We start from the raw sequence: 9,327 nt of genomic DNA on the forward strand, positions 1-9,327 counted from the left end.
TACATGCAATGATCATGGTAGGTAGGTTCAGATACCTAGTAAATGCAGTAGATCCAGCTGTAGCATGGGGGAGGGAGCAGAAAGCCAGACAGTGTAACCCCTCTCAATACTCTCCACAGGAGGGAACAGCTGATATCAGGCTTCATATGCCCCCTTCCACTTAAGCCATGTGAATTTGGGGAAGAAAATCTCTTAGGAGGAGCCAGCAAGTAGGAACAGAGATAAGCAGCAGCAGGCAACTTCAGAAGTTGGTGGCATCATCAGGACTCGATGGTTTTCACTGTGAAAATTCTCTTCTGTGCTGACTGGCTGTTTACTGCCTCTCTTCCCCACAGTCTCTTCCCTTCAGCCTCCCTCCATGCTCCCCTTCCCTTAGTACAAATCTCCCTTCCTTTGTCTCTCTAGCTAATTCCCTCCCAGCAACATTCCACCAAATAAGTTTAAAATCAACCAATTATGGCACTAACTTGATATTTGCATCCCATTTACATTGCTCACTCTGCTCATGTGCTTTATCTCCATTCCCATTCCTCCCTTCGTGTCTGTGTCCTCTACATTTAAAGTGTAAGCTCTTCAGGGCAGTGGTGGTCTGCTACTGTTTGTACAATGCCTAGCACAAAAGAGCCCCCTTTCTCAGACAGGGCCCCTAGGTGCTATTGTAATATAATTACTATGTTAATAATAATCACTGAATCTCTAGTCCAGAGAAAAGCCTGTAGGGATACTCACTGGCTGGACATTTTCTCCCTGATCAAGGATTTGAGCTTTCCAGAGCCAACTGCAGAGTGTGTAAATTAGAGCTTTGTGCTGGGTATTTATATGAATGTTAAGTCCCAGTGACGGGAGTAATAGCTTCAAGAAAACATACCAACCAATCAGTTTGGTACTAGAGAACAGAAGTTGCTTTCACCACTGAAATCCTCCTGACCTTTTATTTATTATTTGTATTGCTGTTCACATAACAAAGTCTTTGAATGTTTTCCAGAGACCTAATTTCTTCCCAAGCAGAAATGGATTACAAAGAAACAAGAAAGGAAAGAGTGCATTTGAGTCACACAGTCTGTAATGTGCTCTGCCCCTCACCACTACTGCCACTGAGACTAGCCCTGTGCGTGACACTGCTGGAGCTGAGCAGCTAGGAAACAGTCTCCAGGTATCCCTAAGGAACAAAGAACTCTCTCCCCCTCCACTTCCCCCCAGGAGTCATTGTGGTTCTGTGTATCAGGCACTATACCAGGCACCAGGAGACCATAGATTTTCTTCCCAGCATTGCCACTGACCTGCTGTGACACCTTGGGCAAGTTCCTTCATTTCTCTGTATCTGTTACCCTGTCTGTAAAAGGAGGATAACGTTACTTTTGTGAAGCCATTTCATATCTATAGATAAGTGCAATATCAGTGTTTAGATAATAATCTTACGCAGGTATTGCTAGCGAGTCTGTCACTTTGCTACTGATCCACTTCCCATCCCCATCACATTCTGATTTAGCATTGACCACTTACCACATCTACCTGCTACAAATTCCAACCCCCAGTCCACATCCTGATACCATGGATTACTTCTCTTCCTAGCCCCAGGATGGTTCAGACATCACCCATCTGTTTCCTGCCTTCTTCCCCCAGCCTGCCACTGAGTGCTGAACTATGACTACTACCCTTAGAAACTTGCTACACTGCTGTAGATAATACCTTAAATAAATCATGTTCCCTCAGCACATGCAGTACTCCCTAGAGTAAGAATAATGTAGTTCAGGTACTGTGGGGCAGGGACTGTCTGTACCCTTTGTCTTGTACAGCACCAAGAGCACTGTTGCAATAATACAGAGAATCTTATTTATGTATTGGACACAAATTTTGCTAGCTTTTAAGTGGCCAAAGCCTTGTAAGCAGCAAGTTTTTAAGCCTTACCGATGTTGGCCCTTAATAGCCATCAGTCCCTGCTACGCAGACATCCACATCTCTGCAAGAACCCTGGGGTTCTCCTTGCATAAGGCCAATCTAATGTGGGAGGAGCTATTGCAAATGTATCCCACCTATCAGTTGAGCAGGAACTGAGATTCAAGATGTTTCTGGCTCATTGAAAGTTCAGACTTAGTATTTTCACAGTTAAAAAAGGCCAGATCATCAGTGGGTGCAAATCAGCACACCTCCATTGATTTCAATGCAGCTACATCAGTTTACCTCGAGTGAGGATCTGGCCTTCAGCATTTCATTTTTAGAGGGCATCCTATTAACCGTGACAAGATATTTGCTAGGATTCTCACGGTTTGTCACTGCTTGACAAAGCAGTCTGAATGCAGCACAATGACCTCAGAGAGCAAAGAATGAAGATCACACTAACAATCCCTCTCTCCCATGGTACTAAATGTTGTATGAAAATAAGGTTGCAGCAGAGAGTTGTTTCAAGGATTAATGAGATTAGTGGGGTTATGGGTCTCCCTCTGGCTGGAAGCCTAATGTAGAAGATGACAAAATTTTATATCCACTCACAGACAGGTCAGCCTTACCAAAGACGGTGCCCCAAAATCAAAGATGAGCATCAAGCAGTCACAGTAGTGGCGTGGGGATAATGGGACTCAGACCTTCAATTGTTTCATTTTTTGGTCCCACTGCTGCAGAGAGATGAGGTAGAGAGTTGACTTCTCTTTCAAATGTTACAAAGGCAGACAGAATGCATTTCCTCAGGTCTTGCTACTGGATGAAGAGATGTGGAGTCTTGAGCTAAGTTTGCAGAAGGTCCTTAAAAGCACAAGGCCCCAGTCACTTTCTGTCACTTGTGATTGAGCAACTCTGTAATTATAATGACCTTAATTGTGGATTGATTTCAGTCTGCAGAAGCATTGTAACAACAAATATGCTCACGATACAAAAGGGCAAAGAGCAAGGGCAGTAAAAGGGAATCTGCCTTGTGATGATATGGCAGGTGCATCCAGAAGTAGAAATTAACATGAAGCGGGGGAGGGAAGCCGGGGCCCGATAGTCTCTGCTACCACTTGAAAGTCCTGGGTTTGATTCTTGCAGCTGGTCTTCACTTTGTTGGCAGGTGGAGAGCTGTATTGCAAATACGGCTGTAGTAGCTAAAAGGACTACTGTGTCTTGCTCAACAACAAAAAACAGGAGTTTCTTCACTTCCAGGCAGCACTTAGCCTGATTTAATACCTGGTGTAGTATCTAGCTAAACAATTTAGAACTAGATTAAAAATGGCATATCAGGCATGCAAACTCAGAGCACACTACTGCTTTATTACTCCAGGCTGGGAACTGTGTCTTAGCAAATGTATCTCATGCACATGGCCAGTTGGCTGCCTACACACATCTCTCTTGGAATGGTCTCATGCCCATCATAAACTGATCAAACTCCTGCCATGGGTCAACATTACAGCAGACATCTTTCTACTGGAAAACCCTCTCTAGTGACTGCTCTGTCACACAGGTACCATGTCTCCATAAACAGGATAGAACATACTGGTACATCTTTGCCACAGAATGATTATGGGCTACTTTATACAACCATTATCGTTGAGTAGCACCGTATCACATTGGGGTCAATGGGACCATTCATGGGGCGATAGGGCCAGATTGAGATGTCCTTACTTATGGAGTATGTGAACAATTCAAGAAAGAGAGGCCTGGAGTTCACTTACAGGACTTCTGACAGCCATCAAGCTACGTAGTATTCCACATGGAGCTAGACCACATAGAGTGCCAAAATACACAATAGCAGGTAAGAGACTATGGGAAACTTGTTTGCAGGATGGTTATTTCTGGTTAGGCAGGACATTAGGAGACAGAATGAACCAGCAAAACAAATTCCACCTGAGCCCATACACAGATTGTCCATTGCACTAGGTCAGGCATCTTTCTTACAATTAAAATTTTAACAAACTCTTTTCAAAGCAATATACAATTCCTAGTTAATAAATAATCCTCAAAACCTCTGACAAGTATTAATGTTCTCACTTTACAGGTCAGGGAACCTGTACACAGCGGGACAGAGGTTCAGAATTGCCTAAGGCCATCCTGTGGTCAATATTGCAAGTTGCACCACTTTAACTAAAGGTATGTTTTTAAACCAATTTAATTAAACTGGTGCAAGTTTCCACATAGATGCGGTGAAGCAACTCTGATAGAGTACAGGAAATTGAATGAGCTCAGCGAATAGATTAATTGGTCCTCCTGGTTAATTTTAATTTTGCAGCATGGTACTTAAAATGAATACTGCCCAGCTTGAAGTAGACTTTTAAAAATGAGTCAGAAAGAAAACTGACAACTCCACGGGGATTTAGTTTAAAATGAAACAAAGAATGAGCATTTTTATAATGGGTCACCCATTTTAAAGTGTTAACTGTCATACTGTTAGTCAGATTTATAATTTAGTTAGCTGTTACTTTAGTTTACGTCAAGACCTTGGACTACAGATTAAACAACATAGATCAGGAACTCAATAATTGGGGCAGCTCTCTGAAAGCTAAATCCTAAAAAATGTCAGCCTCTCCCCTAATAAGTTGCTTATCTGGAACATGTAAGTAAGTATTTATACAGAACAGAACAATATGGAAGTAATTAAAGTGAGTAATGTTAGGCAGGTACTGGGGCTTGCAAGTCTTTATAAACACTGTTGGCTCCAGACTGCATATAGGTGACATACATTTTACCAGTGACAGCATCAAGTCAAAACAGTCAAAAAAAAACAAAAAACAAAAAAAACAAACCACCAGACAAACACCCCCATATCTACACCCAAAAAACCCTAAACACTAGACTATAGCAAGAAAACAGTACACGATAGCAGGAAAGCACACATTAATGTTCCAAGATATATTCTGTCTACTAGAAAATAATCCACTGCACCAAAGAAAGGAGAAAAACTCATTCAACAGCTAGCAAGCATTTTTATATCTTGAAAGACAGCACTCTCTCTCCAAGAACTGTGCGCTGCATCACAGATGGTGCCTTTTGTAATTTCTAGAGGCAAAAACAGTTCCTTTGCCTGAAAAGCTGAGTGAACTATGCTAGAGCAGAGCTCCAAGCCCACATTCTCCCCTCTACCCCCCCCCCTCCCGAAACCTACATAGAGGGACCCTCTTTGCATGGATCTTCCCCTTTCCACATGGAGGAGAGGCTCAGCTGTCTTTGAAGCACTTATCCCCTGTACTCATCCCTCCAGACTTTGCTGAGGCTTCCCCTTATGGTCCAGCAGGTTCATGCTAGGTCAGGAGATGGGTGGGAAGCAGGGATGCTGAAAACCATTGAACAAAACTGTAAACCCTGTATATAATGGAAACCATTTCAAGCTGGGGGTGCTACCACATCTCTGGTGAGAAGAGAGCAAGCCCATGGGACACCCAAATTCCCTCATGCCCCATGTCTTGCAGAGAACCCGATACTGTATTATCTTTTCCATTGAGGCAAACGTAGTTGAGGAAGAGCTTGGAGCCAAGATGACAGGTATACAAGGGTGAGTAGCCAATGGGTCGACAGCCTCCATGCAGATGGCCTTGACCAGAGATCCTGCAGTATTGCTGACAGGCACTGCAGCCTGTTCTGCCAAGGTGCAAACTCCACCTTCTTGACAGGATAACGTAGGGACATCACTGTGAGAAAGTGCTCGATGAGATTTCCTCACTGAGAGAGCTCTCCCTGCAGGAATTTTTTCCTAACTTGCACAGTTACATGCACAGAAACCCCACTTCAATCAATAGGAGCACAGCAAAACACAGAATCAAGGCCTTAATCTTTTTAGGAAAACCACCACAATTCCAGATGGCATAATGCAAAGGGATGAGAATTATCAGCCACATAATTGTGAAAGATGCATTATTTAGTGTTTTAAAGGGAAAACAGAAGTTCTTTATTTTGCTATTAAGTTTTTCTTAGCTGACTAAGATTTGTATCAGTCTTTTTTAGAGGTTGACCATTGCTCAGGAAATGCCAGTCAGTCACCTGGACCTGGACCAGAAATTTATCTCAGTTGCAGAATGTAAAGAGGCATTTGTAGCCCCCAATTTCCAAAAAATAAGGTATTTTGAGGTGAGAACATGGGCTCAAACTCATGGTTTTAGGAATGAACTTCTTCATGCTTAAAAAGAGGCTAAATTATGATACAAATAAAAGTGACCATCCTCAGGCACACTCTGCATGTGTTATGCTGGCAAAAGCATATGTGCCCCAGAATGAGAATTCTCGTACATAGTTACTGGGAAATCTCCTCATGAAATATTTAAAAAAAAAAAAAAAAAAAAAAAAAAAAAAGACTAGGAGGGCTAGGGGATCCTTGGTTGCCTGGCAATCAATGCTAATTTGCTTTCATTTTAGTTTGGATGCGTTTGGTTTTGTGGCAGTTCTAGTGTAGCTTCATAGGCCATCGGTCTCTTACCACACCACATTGAAACTGCTTGTCCTCACTTCAAGATCATATATAATGTTGCCCTACTTATCCCTCTGATCTAATTTTCTCTTACTCCTCCACTCTGTCCCAATGTTTCTCCCAATCTGCTTATTTTACTGCTCCCTTTGCCTTTTCTCCAATCTCGGCTTTGAACCTTTATTCATACCTCTCAGGATACAGCTAAACTGGAATAAAAGACCCATGCCACAGCTGCAACTGGCCCAGGTCAGCTGACTTGGGCTCAGGGGCTAAAAATTGCAGTGTAGATGTTTGGGTTTGGGACTCTCCCCCCTCATGGGGTCCCAGGGCTCAGACTCCACCCCAAGCATTTACAGTACAATTTTTAGTCCTGCAGACCAAACCCTGTGAGCCCAAGTCAGCCGCCTTGGACCAGCCCTGAGTGTTTAATTGCTGTGTAGATGTACCTGCACAGGCCATGATTCAGCCATGCATCCCTATTCAGCAAAACATTTAAGCAGGATATTTAGTCTTAGGGTGTATATACACTGCAAACTAAGCCTGGGATCTGATTCACGTTTGAGCTCAAGTCCCACTCCTATCTACCTGCAGATCAGTGTGACTCAGGACCCAGGTTCCAGGACTCTGCTCAGCTGGGTGAGTCAGAGCCCTAATCCTGCTTAGACTCATGTCCACAACCTATCATTCTGCAGTGTGGATGCAGCTAAAGCTGCAGACCTGACTCAGAAGGTCTGCATAGTGCAGTATGGATGCCTTAGAATGGCTGAGAGACCTAGGTGCAGCAATTGTAAACCCAGATTTACACTGCAATGTAGACAGTCAATGGCAGGCTTAGAAACACCGAAGTTCACAAGCCCAGGTCCCACAGACAATGTACAATAGACATATTCTTATTAATTTAGCGTGCCTGGCAATTTAAGTGTTGTGAGGTATCTGGGAATAAATGTCAACATTTTTTTTTTGGGGGGGGGGGGGAGGGATGAGAAGGGAAAGGGGGGGGGGAAGAGCATAGCAGCATTGTGGGAGAAAGGAACATAAAAGATAGGCACATTGCCTAAAACAGTACAACTCATCCCCACCCCCAACACTTGGATCTGCAGCGTGCCATCAGGACCAGAAAGGAGCACCTAAGATTAGGGGAGCTAAAGCATAAAATGGAGGAAGTGCACATGAGCTTGCACAGCACCTGTCCCCATATGCAATCTAATGATAGTAGCGCCTCCTTTCCCCATTCACCAACAGAAAGACAGAGAGCTAGCAGATAGACAGTTTAAGAATTTATCAAGGAACAGCATTGTAATTAAAAAGACAAACGTAAAACAGACTTTCAACTTCATGACTCAACTTGCCTTTAAATCAAATACCAATTCCAGCCTCTATTTTACACGCAGGTGACGTTATCTGGTGATCTCGTGACACCATGTTTAATGACACCTTGAACCAGACTAGAAGAAATATGACAGTGAGCAAGAGGAGAATTCTGCAGTGGAGAGTACATCTGAATACCAATTGAGAGTACAGGTTTTTCTGAACTGTGGGCTTGAATATCAGGTGTTCTGACAAACCTGATAAGCAGCACGTAAACGGCCAAGATTCAGAGCAGGATACCTACTACATTTCCGATGAGTAGCTGAAAAGAAACAGTCTTTCGGGATCAAACTATAAATATTACAATAGCGAAAAATCTCATTGTATATCATTACATTGTGTAAAATAGGTTTTTCACAGAATATTTGAATTAGTGGCAGGATATTGGGTATAACTAAGGAGATTTACAGAACAAAGCAGTTACTATAAGGAAAGTAACTGGTTCTTCAAGTGATCACACATCCACAACAATGTTGGTGTATGCATGTCATGAACTAGATGCACTATCAATTTGTGGTACTCCTATTTGGTCTATTGGTGTCCCTGTGGGTGTTCACAAAATGAATGGCAGTACTGGTAGCCTTCCTGAGGAGATGGGGGGTGCAAGTCTACCTGTATCTTGGCGACTGGCTAGTCAGAGGCCAATCCAGGGCTCAGGTACAGTCCAGCCTCCACATCATTCAGTCCATGTTTGAGGCCTTGGGCCTGCTCATAAACACACAGAAGTCTACACTGACTCCGGTGCAGAGGATAGAATTTATTGAAGCAGTACTCGATTCCATCCAGGCCAGAGCCTTCCTCCCAGAAGGCCAGTTTCAGACGATTAAATTCCTGATATTATACCCTCTTACAAACAGCCCATTCTTGTCTGAGGCTGCTGGGTCACATGGCCTCTTGCAGGTATGTGGTGCAGCATGCAAGGCTACACCTCAGGTCCCTTCAGACGTGGCCAAACAAGTCCAACCGTTTTGAGTCCTTGTTCTTCGGGGTTGAACTCGGTTGATCCTGCCTATCTCTTTTGTTAGTTGCAGCCCCTAGGGATCCTGGAGGGGTCTGTATGTGTGAAGTAGTACTCAAATCCCTTAGTTGGGACATAATACCTCTTTTCAGCTGTTTTGGATGTTGGTGGCAATGGAGATAGTATTTGCCACGGGGCCCTGACAAACTTAAGCACCCCTTCATACCCCTGGTAGTTTGACCCGGGCTGGTGCTGCAACTGTCAGAACATCAAAGGCATGTCAGAGGCATCCTTCGTTCTTCCACCTCCAAGTCCAGGTTGGAAGCCACCCTCTTGAGGAGCTCTTGATGGGATCTGAAGTCATCCAACAGTACCGAGGTTTCTGCTGTGACCGCGTCGTCCAGGGACGAAGAGGAGGATGGTAGGACGGGAGGAGGGGGAGGTAAAGTTTCCTCTTGAGCCTGGGCTGATGTGGTTGCCTGAGGCTCAGAACTGCAGTCCGATGCAGAGTCCTGGGTCTCTTGTTGGGTCAACGGTACCGCAGAATGCAGCCAATACTAAATTACTCAAGATAGTTAAATCCGAAGCAGACTGCGACGAGTTACAAAGGGATCTCACAAAACGGAGCGACTGG

Source organism: Emydura macquarii, unplaced genomic scaffold (assembly GCF_026122565.2).
Source record: "Emydura macquarii macquarii isolate MOO-44397 ecotype Brisbane River unplaced genomic scaffold, CSIRO-AGI_Emac_v2 contig_2481, whole genome shotgun sequence".
Taxonomy (NCBI): domain Eukaryota; kingdom Metazoa; phylum Chordata; order Testudines; family Chelidae; genus Emydura; species Emydura macquarii.